This window comes from Trachurus trachurus, assembly GCF_905171665.1.
Source record: "Trachurus trachurus genome assembly, chromosome: 17".
In the NCBI taxonomy this organism is placed as follows: Eukaryota; Metazoa; Chordata; class Actinopteri; order Carangiformes; family Carangidae; genus Trachurus; species Trachurus trachurus.
Window position 1 is genome coordinate 2,625,200 of NC_139900.1, and position 14,340 is coordinate 2,639,539.

A 14,340-nucleotide genomic window follows, 5' to 3' on the forward strand; every position below is an offset into this window, starting at 1 on the left:
AAGGCAGCCTCACCAATTTTCGTGCTGACCCTGGGAACAGTCAGAAGGCCTGCTGCTGATGACCTAAGGGGTCTACCTGGCTCATAATATAAAAGCATGTCTGACAAATACTCAGGTGCCAGATCATGCAGGGCCTTAAAAACCAAGGTTAAAATTTTAAAATCAATTCTAAAACTTACAGGGAGCCAGTGTAAGGACCTAAGAACGGGTGTCATGTGATCATACTTCCTTTTCCTTGTTAAAACTCGAGCAGCTGCATTTTGAAGCAGCTGCAGTCGAGCGATGTACTTTTGTGGTATCCCGCTGAGCAATGCATTACAGTAGTCTAGTCGATTTGATATAAAAGCATGGACGAGTTTTTCAGCATCATCTTGGGTTAAAAGACTCCTTACTTTTTTAATATTTCTCAAATGATAAAAACCAGCTTTAACTACGCTATCAATATGGCTCTGGAAAGTAAGGTCGGTGTCAAGGATGACGCCGAGGTTTCTAACTTGTGCCGTAGTTTCCAGAGACAATTGTGAAAGTTTAAAAGATATTTCCTCTCTGTGTGTCTTTGTCCCGAAAACCATGAGTTCTGTTTTGTCCTTCTTCAACTGTAAAAAATTCTTTGACATCCAGCTATTGATATCGCTCATACATTCTGTAAGGGTATCTATAGGACTCAGGTTATCGGGGGACAGGGAAATATACAGCTGCGTGTCGTCAGCATAATTATGGTAAGATATATTGTGTCTCTTGATCAATTGGCCCAGGGGTAACATGTACAAATTAAACAATAAAGGACCTAAAATTGAACCCTGGGGAAGACCACATGAAGTTAAAAGACGTTTGGAGCTAAAATTCCCAAGGGAGACACTAAAATCACGTCCATACAAATAGGATAAAAACCAGTCCAGTGCTGACCCCGATAGGCCCACCCACTTTTCAAGCCTCTCTATTAAAATATTGTGATCGACCGTGTCAAAGGCTGCACTTAGATCCAATAAGACCAATATGGAGAGTCTGCCATTATCACTATTTACTCTTAAGTCGTTAACCACTTTGACCAAGGCTGTTTCAGTACTGTGGTTGGGACGAAAACCTGATTGATATAAATCCTGAATGTTATTAGCTGCAAGGTGATCGCTCAGCTGCTTATGTGCAACTTTTTCGATAATTTTGCTTAGAAATGGCAGGTTCGAGATTGGTCTGTAGTTATTAATGATGGAGGGATCAAGAGTGGGCTTCTTTAAAAGTGGTTTAACTATCGATGACTTTAGAGATCTGGGGAAAATACCAGATTTTAAAGAAGTATTTACAATAGTTAAAATGTCTTCAGATACACACTTAAAAATACTTTTAAAAAAGGACGTGGGAATGGGGTCAAGTGAAGAAGTGGAACAATTGAGGCTCTGAACCACTTTCTCAAGATCATCAGCACTCACTGGTGTAAACTTTGTTAAAAAAGAAGTGACCTGAGCAGGAGGCAAAGTGGGAGGTGCAGAGGTGATTTTCGGAATGCTTGCTCTAATGGTCATTATTTTATTGTGAAAAAAAGCTGCAAACTCCTCACACTTATCAGGAGAAATAAAGTCCCCCGGAATTGAAGTTCTGGAATTATTTAAAAGTTTATCTATAGTTGAAAATAGAACCCGTGGGTTATTAGTGTTATTTTCAATTATTTTTCTAAAATATGCTTGCCTTGCTTTCTTAATTTCTAAGTTGTAAACATACAATAAATGTTTGTAGTTGATAAGATGTTCTGGAAGATGGTTTTTACGCCATTTACGCTCTGCACTTCTGCAGTCCCTCTTTCTTTTCCTTATTTGTTCATCCCGTAGCCAGGGACTCTTACTTTTATCGGATACAACTTTAGTTTTTAAAGGGGCAATGTTATCTAAAGCCAGCCTAGAGCCTCGATTAAAAGCAGCTACCATGTCGTCACAAGATGGCATGTCAGGCGATACAAAACTCTTGTACTTAAAGTATATTTTTTGGCTTTTCATGCCTTTATTTGATAGGACAGTTGAGAGTGTGACAGGAAATGGGAGGCAGAGATGGGGGAACGACATGCAGGATAGGGCCGTCCGACGCGGGACTCGAACCGGGGCCGCCTGCAGCGAGGACTATAGCCTCAACATGGGGCGGGTGCTCTACCAACTGAGCTAAACACCGCCCCAAAAACTCTTGTACTTAGCTGCAAAAATATCATCTGAATTTGCGGGCAAATACCTCTTCTGTACAGTCTTAGCAGAGTTTGGCCTGACTGGGTCAACATCAATTTCACAGAAAATACAGTAGTGGTCTGTAAAAGCAACATCGAGTGCTGACACTGAAAACACATTTACACCTTTGGACATAATAAGATCTAGTGTATGGCCCCGGTTATGGGTGGCGCCAGTAACATGTTGCGAGAAACCAAAAGCTTCAAGGAGACTATGAAGTTCTCTAGAATAGTGGTCTTCAATGATGTCTGTGTGAATATTGAAATCACCAGAGATTAAGATAAAATCAAAGTCTAGAGAAATTAAAGACAACAGGTCATTAAACTCATTGATAAAAGTACTGGTTGCTTTTGGCGGCCGATACAGTATGATAAATAAGACAGGTGTAGTACATTTCAATGTAAATGCAAGATATTCAAACGAGGTGTAGTCTCCGAAAGTAAGCTGTCTGCATAAAAATAGATTAGAGAAGAGTGCTGCTACACCTCCACCCCTCCTATCAGACCTAAAAACATTTAAAAAGTTAAAATTTGGTGGTGATGCCTCTGTTAATGTAGAGCTACCACTAGAGTCAAGCCATGTTTCAGTTAGAAGAAGCATGTCGAGCTTGTGGTCGTTGATTAGGTCGCTGACCAATGCTGTCTTTCCTGCAAGAGATCTTACATTTAATAAGGCAATTTTTAATGATATCTTGTTCAGCTTAGTAATTAGTGGACAGGTATCAATTTTAACTAAATTTTGATAGTTGGCTGATCTTAGTGCATTTTTCTTACAGTGAGACTGGTTGCCTTCAGTAACCTGAATGGGCATGATGGGATGGGATAGGGATATGGTCTGTGAATTGCTGGGATCAAGGTTAGAGCATGTGCTGCTACCTATCCTCCCAACACATCATGCAAACTGCAAATGAAGACTGATGTTTTTGGTGAGCAGGCTGGTGCCTCTATGATTTAGATGTAGGTTATCTCTCTTATACAGGTCCTTGCGGGTCCAAAAACAGTCAAAATGGTTGATAAACCCAATCCCAGTTGCGACAGAGAAGTTCAGGAGCCAGTGGTGAGCACTAAGAATGCGACTGAACTCCTCACAACATTTCCTAAGAGAGGGAAGTGGGCCTGAAAAGATACAGAGTTTCCCAAGGCTCTCAATAGTATTAGATAATATCTCATAGTCCTGTTGGAGCTTGACTGACTGCTTATCTCTTATATCATTGTAGCCTATGTGAGCAATGATAGTATGAGCAGTTGGGTGAATGTCAACAAGGGTGGGGATGAGTTGAACCATATCCAATATTTTGGCACCGGGGCAGCAGTACGTAATTCCCTTAGGAATTTCGACAAATCTGACGAGGGAGTCCCCCACGACAAGAACCTCCGGTTTCCCGTCAGTGCAGCCTCTGCTGTAGACAGCAATGTTGAAAGGGGCTCCATCGAGGCTGGCACTGATGACGTCGGAGGTGCCCGCTGGAGGTGCGTCCTCTGCGGGCACGGCCAGTGTGGATGTGCTAGGCTGCGAGCTGCTGGCCGAAGCAGCTGCAGGGTGGTAAACATCAGTATTCGTTGCAGCCGGTTTCCGAGAGAGACGAGGGCGCTTTGCTGCTGGCGATGGTGACCGGGAACTGGCAGAGTTGCTCCCGGGTACTGGGCGTCTCCTCCTCGGTGGGGCTGCAGCTGCCGCTGGCCACTTGAATCCGAGCACGGTGGGTTGGCTAGCTTGGTTAGCTTGAGGCGGGCTATCGGCGAGGTCGGCTAGCTCCGCTAGCGGTGCAAAGAAGTTAGAGAGAGGTAGGCTGTCGATGTCACTGCTTGGATCGAAGAGAGGGAGGAACACCCTTCTCTTATTCTTAGCGACATCTACCCAGGAGTCCTTTGCAGGCTCATTGCAGCGAGCTGGTTCCACAGAGCCAGGTGTGCGGCGACACGGGGGCTCCAGAGCGGCTAGTCGGACATTGAGTTGCGTTTGCCGCTGGAGGAGCTCATTAATCAGATCCTCAATAGAACGCAGCTCGGACTTTATACTTGCCATCTCAGACAGGGACGCCATGGGTGAGTAGGAGAGGACACCGATTACACCATCAGAGCGACCTGTTCGTGTTGGTGGAGCAGCGTCTCACGTCTCACGTCTCACGCGAGTGGCGAGAGTCCTATGTCCAGCAGATGTCTCCATCCTTCTGTTGTACTGTTGATGGTTGCACGATTACGGAAAGTCCACATGTAAAAAATCTAGGAGTCACTTTTGACCCCTCCCTATCATTTCAGCCCCATATCAGGGAAATCACCAAATCAACTTTCTTTCACCTTCGTAACATCGCCAAAATCCGCCCCGTTCTGTCCCATCACAACGCTGAAATTGTCCTTCATGCTCTAGTATCCTCCAGATTAGATTACTGTAACGTTCTCCTCTCCGGTCTTCCCGCCTCTACAACTCATAGCCTTCAACTTGTACAGAACACATCTGCTAGAATACTGACCAAAACACATAGACACAGTCATATAACTCCAGTCCTGAAATTTCTCCACTTGTTACCGGTCCAGGCCAGAGCTGATTTCAAGGTCCTTCTCCTTATATATAAGGCATTGAATGGCCTGGCTCCATCATACCTGTCTGAATTACTCATACCCTATATTCCACCCCGCCCTCTCCGCTCTGTAAATTCTCATCTTCTGGTTGTTCCCCCAGTCAATAAAAAATAATTTGGTTATAGGGCCTGTAGCAACCAAAAATGTAATAACAGCCAATAACGTAATAACAGCCAATAACGTAATAATTTTGACCATTTTAAATGTAATAAAGCCAATAATGTAATAATGTGCCAATAATGTAATAATGTGCCAATAATGTAATAAAACTTTTGAGCCAATAACATAATAACTTTTTTGCCAATAATGTAATAAGTTATTACATTATTGGCTGGTAATAACTGGTGCCGATAATGTAATAATACATAAATATGAATAGGTGTGGATGACATAGTCGTCATATTTATTCATCCAAGATATGTACTATCTTTCCTGTAGGCTATCAACAACCTCCAAAACATAACCAAACTTGTGTATTGAATGGTGTCTGCCATTTTATGGCCCATGTTGGATAAAGTGACATTTCAATGTTTTTTTTTGTTTTTTTTTACAGTGACGATAAAGCAGCATAGGTTCTATATTAATACTGTGAAAGTCTAAAGGTAGATGTTTATATTGTTCCATACAGTATAAAGGTAGGTAGGTATTAAGGTTTTTTTTTCATTTGTGAATGAAAACACTACCGAACTTCAGTTGGGTGTTCTTGAGATAAATCTATGTATATACTGTATATGGTAAAACCAAATCAACGCCATTGCTCCTCGAGCCATGCTGGAATTATCACATTTCACATTGCCTATTTCCAATGGTTTGTCTGAGGCAGGAAGTTATACATGACTGAAACATAAACTGGCTGGCAGACACCATTCAATACACAAGTTTGGTTATGTTTTGGAGGTTGTTGATAGCCTACAATGCTTACTTACTGCAAACATATCATTAAGCATGGTAGAAGTGAGAGAGAGAGAGAGAGAGAGAGAGAGAGAGAGAGAGAGAGAGAGAGGGGGGTGAAAGATAGTACATATCTTGGATGAATAAATATGACCACTATGTCATCCACTATACCTATTTTTGATTAGCAAACTGCACAAAACTGCAAAAAAGCCTTTTATTTCCAAGAACTGCAGTCATATTTATGTATTATTACATTATTGGCACCAATTATTGTATTTTCAAAGGTTTTTTTTAATACTAGGCCAATAACGTAACAACCAGCCAATAATGTAATAACTTGTTACATTATTGGCAAAAAGTTATTACGTTATTGGCTCAAAAATGTTATTACATTATTGGCACGTTATTACATTATTGGCTTTATTACATTTAAAATGACCAAAATTATTACGTTATTGGCTGTTATTACGTTATTGGCTGTTATTACGTTTTTGGTTGCTACAGGGCCTTCTCCTACCGTGCACCCTACTTATGGAATAGTCTCCCACTACATATCAAACAATCCACTTCCACCGTAACTTTTAAAACACTTCTTAAGAAGCACCTTCTTACACAATGTTTTGGCAAAATTTGAGTGTCCTATTTATCTCCCTGTGCGTTCTTTGCTTGTTCTTTCTCCTGTCCTCCACAGTAGGCTATGTTTGGCCTGTATTTTTTCTGATCATTTATTGTAAACTGTTTGTGTAAAGTGACTTGCTATTTCTATTATTGTAATTAATTTTGTAAAGTGTACCAAGACCATGTTGCACCATGGTGATTTTACACTTTAAATAAACTAAACTAAACTAAACTAAACTATTGAGAAATATGTTAACTGACATTCGACACTGAAACAGAGTGGAACCAACAGTTAAGTGAGTTCAGGTACTTACCAGAGATGAGGCTCAGAAAAAGTGTGATGTCTCTGTTCTACAGCTCCTTATATGCACACATATATACGTGTACACACACACAATCACGTACGCACACACAGCAAGTCACGCTATTTCCCAGAAATCTTTCTCTGCAAACCTGAAGTGAAAGTGAAGTTTTAATATAGTTTTAACCTTTAATTCTCTGAAATAGTGTGTGGTTTCATTAGTTTTTCTTCTTCTTGGTCCTTTCCATTTGTGGTGTTATGTTGTAATGTAGTGTGTGCAAGCATGTGATGTATGTACGTACATGCTGCTTTTATTGAATGTTAAATGTGTGAAACACATTAAGTAACATCATGTTGTCAAGAATAAAGATGATACCCCACCCCCACCCACCAGATGTTAGTGGTCTGTGATAACTGAAGAAGCACGTAGAGGAAACACTGATTCTGAAACTGTCTGAGCTCTCGTCTGTGTGACTTCCTGATGAACACAGAACTAACAGTCACTGTGGGTTTTAACTACATGACAAAGGTCACGTTCATGTTCAGACATTGTTCACGTTTACTTCACCACAGTCAATCCTTTAGCTGATATAACGTGACTTAGACACGACGAGCTGACCTAGTGCAGAACCCACTGTTGACCTACACACTCTTCTTCTGGACACTGTCAGCAAACTAATGCTGAGCACAGGAAACAACAGAATCTGAAAGGTCAGACATTTCACTGTAACACTAGACATTGGTTGTGAACTATGGAGTCAAAGGTAATTTCAACAGAATGAACATTAATCATGTTTATACCATGGTCTGGGTGAAAACTCAGTTCTGGTTGGCTGCAGGGTATTCGTTCTTTAGCGCATCATGACCACTGGCCGTTCACATGGAACGTTTTTTGCACACGCATTTCCAATATTTGTATGTAGCTGCACATAGGGGTGGGCGATATGGCAAAAATATCATATCACATTTTTTTTTTTATAAAATCACGATTTCGATTTTATCACGATCTTAAATTGAAAAAAGAAAAACAGACAACTTAGGCCAAACAACCTTTCTCAACAGGTTTTATTTTAAATAGTCGCAGTTTTGCCTGCATGTGCAAATAAGGTAAAGTTTAAGGTAAACAACAACAACATTCTTATAAAGTGCACTCTTGCAACAGCAGTAACAGAAAGTTAAATATCAATCAAAGACATTACTAACAGTCATTTAAACAGGATTAATAAATCAAAAATCAAATAGCTTATTGAAAAGCTAAAATACAAGACTAAAAGTGACTGTGGTTATCTCTTTTAGTGCAACAAAAATTATCAAACTGCAATGTGTATAACCTGAATATTAAAGATCCTGCAGTTTTAGAAGTTTTTATCTCCTTCTAAAAAGGAGACATCATTACAGATTCCTATCACAGATTTTTAGCCAGGAAAACCATTTTGTCAACTTTATCTGGCTTGAGAGTAGCCCTTTGGCAAGTTACTATGTTGCCACCTGTGCTGAAGACTTGTTCTCAGGGAGCACTTGTTGCTGGAATGCACAGATACTTTTGAACTAGTTGGCTCACTCGTGGAAAGTTTCCTTCATGGCGTTTCCACCATTCGAGAGGATCCGTCTCACTGTCTGCATTTGGTGTGGAAAGATAAGCCCCATCTATTGCCTCTCTTAGAGATGGGAGGGAAGCTGATGTGCCAGCTGCAGATACAGCACCTGAGATTTTTTAAAAAGCTGGCTAATGTTTTCTTTGATGGTGCTTGTTCTGCTGCCTCAGGACTCTGTGATGTGGACGGAAGCGGTTGCTGTGCTTATACATTCAATATGGACTCCAGCTCAGACACAGCTCTGGCTTGTACTTCCTCTTTCTTGTCAATGTACTGGGTTTTGAACCTCGGATCCAGAACCGAAGCCATGTCCAGCAGGGCATCAGTGCTGGGATCCTGGTACTTTTCAGTGAGGTAGCTCACTGTCATCATCACTGAGTTTAAGGAGGTCGACTTTCAGTAGGTGCAGGACTGGCTTGACATATGAGAAGCTCACATAGTCCTCCCCTGAAAGTGCATCAGTAAAATCTCTCAGTGGACCAAGGGCCTTCTTAACTCATTGAGTGCCGCGCTCCTTTCCAAAGTTTTAGTCAAGTGTCCCGGCAATTTAGACCATTTTTGACTTTTTATGTAGAGCCACAGTGTATTCTATATTATTGCCACCAACACATACTGTGGCTCAATTGAAAGGTTTACCTTAATGCTTCAAGTGGCCACAAACCGTTTGTTTCTACGTGCCTCCGTTCCTGAGGAAAGTCAAGCTAAACATGGCTGGGTTTCACCAAAATCCCTCCTTTTTTTCTAGAAAAGGAGATAGAGCGTCTTTTATGAAAGGTGCTCTGTTTGTGTCTGTCGCTCTTCTGACACTCGCATTTCTGGATCAAAGGGCTCGTATAAGATAAATATATACAACAGTTGTTGTTCTATTCACAAAACCACCATCGGGGGCGGGGGGGGGGGCGCCACTAAACAACAATAACACAGACGCACCGTGCCGTGTCACAGCTTCTCCCCGCGGAGCGTGAGGGTCAGTCGGCCACCGCGGCTCGGGAAGACCGGTCCCGCCGGTGGTCGCGGTCCTTCTGTGGTTCGGGTCGGTGATGCCGGTCTGCTTTGGTCCAGAGACCATCAGATTTTACCGCGGGAGGACTTTGGGGAGGACACGGTGTTGCTCCAGATGAAGACCGGGCGGAGAGCTTCCTGGTTCAGCTCCGAGCAGCTCGAGCAGCTGGAGCAGCAGCGCGGGTGAGAGCAGAGCAGCTGCGCTGCAGCAGCTGCTGCATCTGCATGCAGAACTCGTTTGCAGAAGCCGAGTTATGATAAAAACTTCCAGATCATGAGCTGTCATGTGACTTTGATCGTCATCTATTTCAGTTCTCCTCGTCGTAGAGTCCCCAAATTTACATATAATGTGTATTAAAGTGTCTATTTTCATAATTTAAAAAAAAAGCAAAAAACGTAAAATTACGTTTTCGGCACTCAACGCATGGGAACGAAAAACGAGAAATTACGTGGTTGGCACTCAATGAGTTAACACACTCCATTACATCAAGATCTTGCCATAATGGAATCAAAGTGCTTTGTCTTCTTGTCGGCCTTCAGGACTTGTGAAATGGCCTTTTCTTGGTCCAACACTCTCTCTATCATGGCAAGTCTGGAACCCCATCTAGTTGGCAACTCTGTTATGAGCTTTTGTTGAGGTAGTTTAAGTTCTGTTTGTGCTTGACTCAAATCCCTTTTCTTCTTCAACAATATGTGGATATTCCAACAAGAAGGGGACACATAGTGGATTTATGCTACGGGAACATCACCGATGCCTTCCGTGCCCGTTCATATCCACCGCCCGGACTTGCTGACCACAACGTCATCTGTTTACTTCCGCTGTACAGACAAGAGCTGAAACGTCACAAACCACAGTGCCAAAGCGCCCCCCAATGGTCGGAGGACGCCATCATCCAACTACAAGGCTCCCTGGCCTGCACTGACTGGGACACATTTGATGGGGATCTGGATGACAGGGTTTCTGTCATCACAGACTACATCAAATTCTGCATAGGCACCACAATCCCAGCGAAAACAATAAGGATATATCCCAATTCTAAACCCTGGATTACTCCTCAAATTAAACAGAGCCTGAAGGAAAAACACTAATCCTTCAGGCAATAATCCCAGTACCAAAGAAACCCAGAACCTAACCACTACCGCCCCATAGCCTTAACATCCATCATCATGAAATGCCTGAAGAGACTGCTGCTGAACATCATTCTCCCACTTGTCACCCCACACCTGGACTCCCTCCAATTTGCCTACAAGGCAAAAAGAGGCACAGAGGATGCTGTGGCCTGCCTGCTGCACCTCCTCCTCCAGCACCTGGACTCCCCAGGCAATTTCACCAGGATCCTTTTAGTGGACTTCAGCTCCGCCTTCGACTCCCTACAGAAACACCTGCTGATCCGGAAGCCCCCCCCCCCCCCCCCCCATCTGATCCACCTCACTCACAACTTCCTGACCGACAGACTGCAAGCAGTAAGGGTGGACTCAACCACATCCCCTGTACTCACCATCAACACCGGGGTCCCACAGGGATGTGTATTGAGCCCTTTCCTGTACATTCTTTACACCAATGACTGCCTTAGCATTTCACCCACCACATCATATCTCAAATACTCTGACGACACAGCCATCCTTGCACTTCTCTCAGACAACCAATCCACTCTGGACTATCACAACACAGTCACCCATTTCACCAAATGGTGCGCAGACAACCATCTCCAAATTAATGTCAATAAAACAAAGGAATTACTGTTCAGCCCCCCCTCACCCCAGCACCCCACCATCATAAACACCCAAACAGTCGAGACAGTGGACACATTCAAATACTTGGGAATAACTCTGGACAATAAACTCACCTTTGATCAGCACACCACGGACATCCAAAAAAGAAGCCAATAAAGACTGTCAGCCATCCGCAAACTTAAAGGACTATACGTTGCACCTCACCTCCTGTTGTTACTCTATCAAAGCATTATTCAACCCATCCTTCTGTACTGTTCCACATGTTTCTTCACCATGCTTTCTGTCACAAATCGGGCCAAACTCACACGCATCACAAACACAGCTGCTAAAATCATTGGTCTCCCCACACCCAACCTTACAGAACTAAATGAAAAATCCATCAACCGCCTAGTAAACTTCATAGTCCAAGACACCACCCACCCACTGCACCAGTACATCACCCCACTTCCCTCAGGACAAAGATACAGAATCCTCAAATTCAGGAGGGCTCGCCTGGGAAAAAGCCGGATCCCTGCAGCTATAGCGGCCCTGAACAGCAGGCCCCGCTGATCTGTCTGTCCAATATTGATCTGTCTGTCTGCTGTTTCACTGTGTCGTCATGTACCGTATGTTGTCACTGGTGCTGTGCATGTTGTTGTGTATACCATTGTCTGTCTTGTGACTTATGTCCTTCATTGTGCAGTCTGTGAAGACAAATTTTCCCATGGGGGACAAATAAACTTAATCTAATCTTCCAGCTGAAGGAGAATGCACTCACCACTTTCTTGCAGACAGATGTCATGCGAACAACTCGAGGATCTTTGGCACTTTTTTCTAAAAGAAGAAGAGCAAGATATAGTATTAACCAGATGTAATGATACAATTAGGCTAAACAAAATCAGCAAAAAGTACATTTTAATCTGTGATGTTAATTTATTGTTAATATTATATGTTTTGTTATGTGGTTATTCTAATGCTATATTTGTTCATAAAGTAAATAAATAAAAACATTTCAATAGAATGTTTTTTTTTTTTAATCACAGACTAATGTAATACATTACTTTGTTCTGTGTCCCTAGTTTATTCTTAAGTTATGCAGCAAATCATCATTAATAAGGTGCTTGTTTTAACCTATCGCTTTTTCTTTAAAAAAATCTGATCTAGATTTGTTAAGCATCAAGCCCCATCTTTGCATTTTTTATTTGAAGTTCACTCACCAATGGCGAGGTGCAGTCTATGCCCAAAGCAGGGCAGACGAGTCCAGTTCCAGGGCCTTCACCATGTTAGTCCCATTGTCTGTCTTCACGCAGGTCATGTTATTCTATTTGAGTCCCCAGCATTGAAATGCGTCTCTCAGCCCTTACGCTATGAGCTCCCCCGTGTGATCCTCTGGGAAGTATGTTGTTTGCAGAGTTGCATTGCAGAGCTTCCAGTCATCAATATAATGAATAGTCAGGCTCAAATAAGGCTCTGAAGTGCGGCTGGACCACAGATCACTCGTTGTTGCGAAAAACTGGACCTTCTGAACCTTACGTTCAATCTTTTCTCGGCATTCAGAGTAAAGAGTTTTTTGTTTTTTTTTAAGTATATATTTTTTGGCGTTTTTGCCTTTATTTGATAGCACAGTGAGACAGACAGGAAAGGGGGAGGCAGAGAGAGGGGGAATGACATGCAGGAAAGGTCTGCCCGACGCGGGACTCGAACCGGGGACGCCTGCGTTGAGGACTGTAGCCTCTACATGGGGCGGCCATTTTAACCACTGCGCCACGCACCGCCCCCGGTCTTACGCTAGTTGCTGCCGCTGGCGGCGGTGCTGCCGCCAGGCCCCTCGCTGCTTGTCTCTCTGCATATTGTTTTGAATGTTTTCTCTTGAGGTGATTAAACAAGTTTGTTGTGTTGCCACCCGACGTCCGAACCGTTTCTGTGCAAACTTTGCATATTACATTTGCTTGTGCTGTATCCGTTGCGGAAAGGCCAAACCAATTCCATATGATGGAAGTGGAATTTTTTTTAGGGACCAACTCCTCATCACTCTCCATGCGGCTGCCGCTACACACACAAACAAGGGGGCGGGTAAGAAAGCACGTCACTGCCCTTAATTCGCTATGATTGGTCAGTCAGGTTGACGACCCAATACGTCGGGTGCGTGTGTCGGTGCATCAGCATAGAACTGCAATTTATAGAATGTGCCCTAGAGACAATCCTACGATCTCTGCACTTTGACAGATCGTCTTGACGTTGTAATCCTTCATGATTTAATATCGTCATATCGCCCACCCCTAGCTGCACATCTTGCATGCTCATAATCAGCCCCAGCAGAAACAATGCAGCCCAGCTCTCAGTGCTTGCCCACTTTCAGCAGATCTCTCTCAGACGAGCGGCAGCTCAATCCTCCCCTGATCCAGCCTCGGCTCTCTACTCCATAGTGTTGGGGTCACTTTCTTAGGGTGCGTTCCGATCGCCCTCTAGTTCCCTGCGCAGTGGACTACACAGGGTGTGCCGCCATGTTCAGTGTGGGTCCAAACCGCAGGGAGCAGTTTGAAGGGAACTGTGAACTGTGCAGGGAGGGAGTGAACAATGGTTCCTCACTTCGCCCAGTTCACCGGATGTTGACAACCGATATTACCCATCAGCCATTGCGCTCCGTTTACGTGCGTTACGTAAATTGGCAAGGCTTATGGTTACCTGTCTAACTTTAATAACTCAGTGACTCAATAAACGCTCCATGAACAAATATTTTCTCCAGCGGATATCTTAGTTACACCATGACTGAGCTAACTGGAGTAGTTTCATGTCGTGTCCGACAACGAGAGGGTTTTAACAGCTGACGTCCTGATGTTAGCTTTGCTGCCGCCGTTAGCTTAGCTACCGCCGTTAGCTTAGCAACCGACGTTAGCTTAGCGACTGACGTTAGCTTTGCGACTGCTGTTAGCTGTTCCTGTCAGCTGACCCATTGATGCTTTCTAGACACCCTGATGTCCCGAAACTGAATAAATACCATGCATTGCAATACAAAACTGCTTTGCTTGTGCACACAGAAATAGTAATGTTTCTTCAATCATTTCAGATTTGTCTAAACGGTGATAGTGGCGTGAAACATTTTGAAACTTAAAAATTTTATTTTTAAACTCGACCGGAAACAGCTGTGACGTTGCAGGGTGTTCCGATTAGTGTTATATCGGTTAAGTGAAGTTTCCTACAGCAGATTCCCTGTGCAGGGAGTAGGGAGCTCTGTCCAAGTAAACTGTGGATCGGAACGCAGCCTTAGATTTGAGGTTGGCTGCAATATTGTGTAATGCATGATTGGTTGCCTGGTTACCTGGCCGCTTAAGTCTGACATGAGCAGACGGAGCAGGGCATTGTGGGAAAAGCCAACAGAGAGTCTTGTGGACTGACGAGGCGAACACCCCGGGAAAAAGGAAAGTGATTCG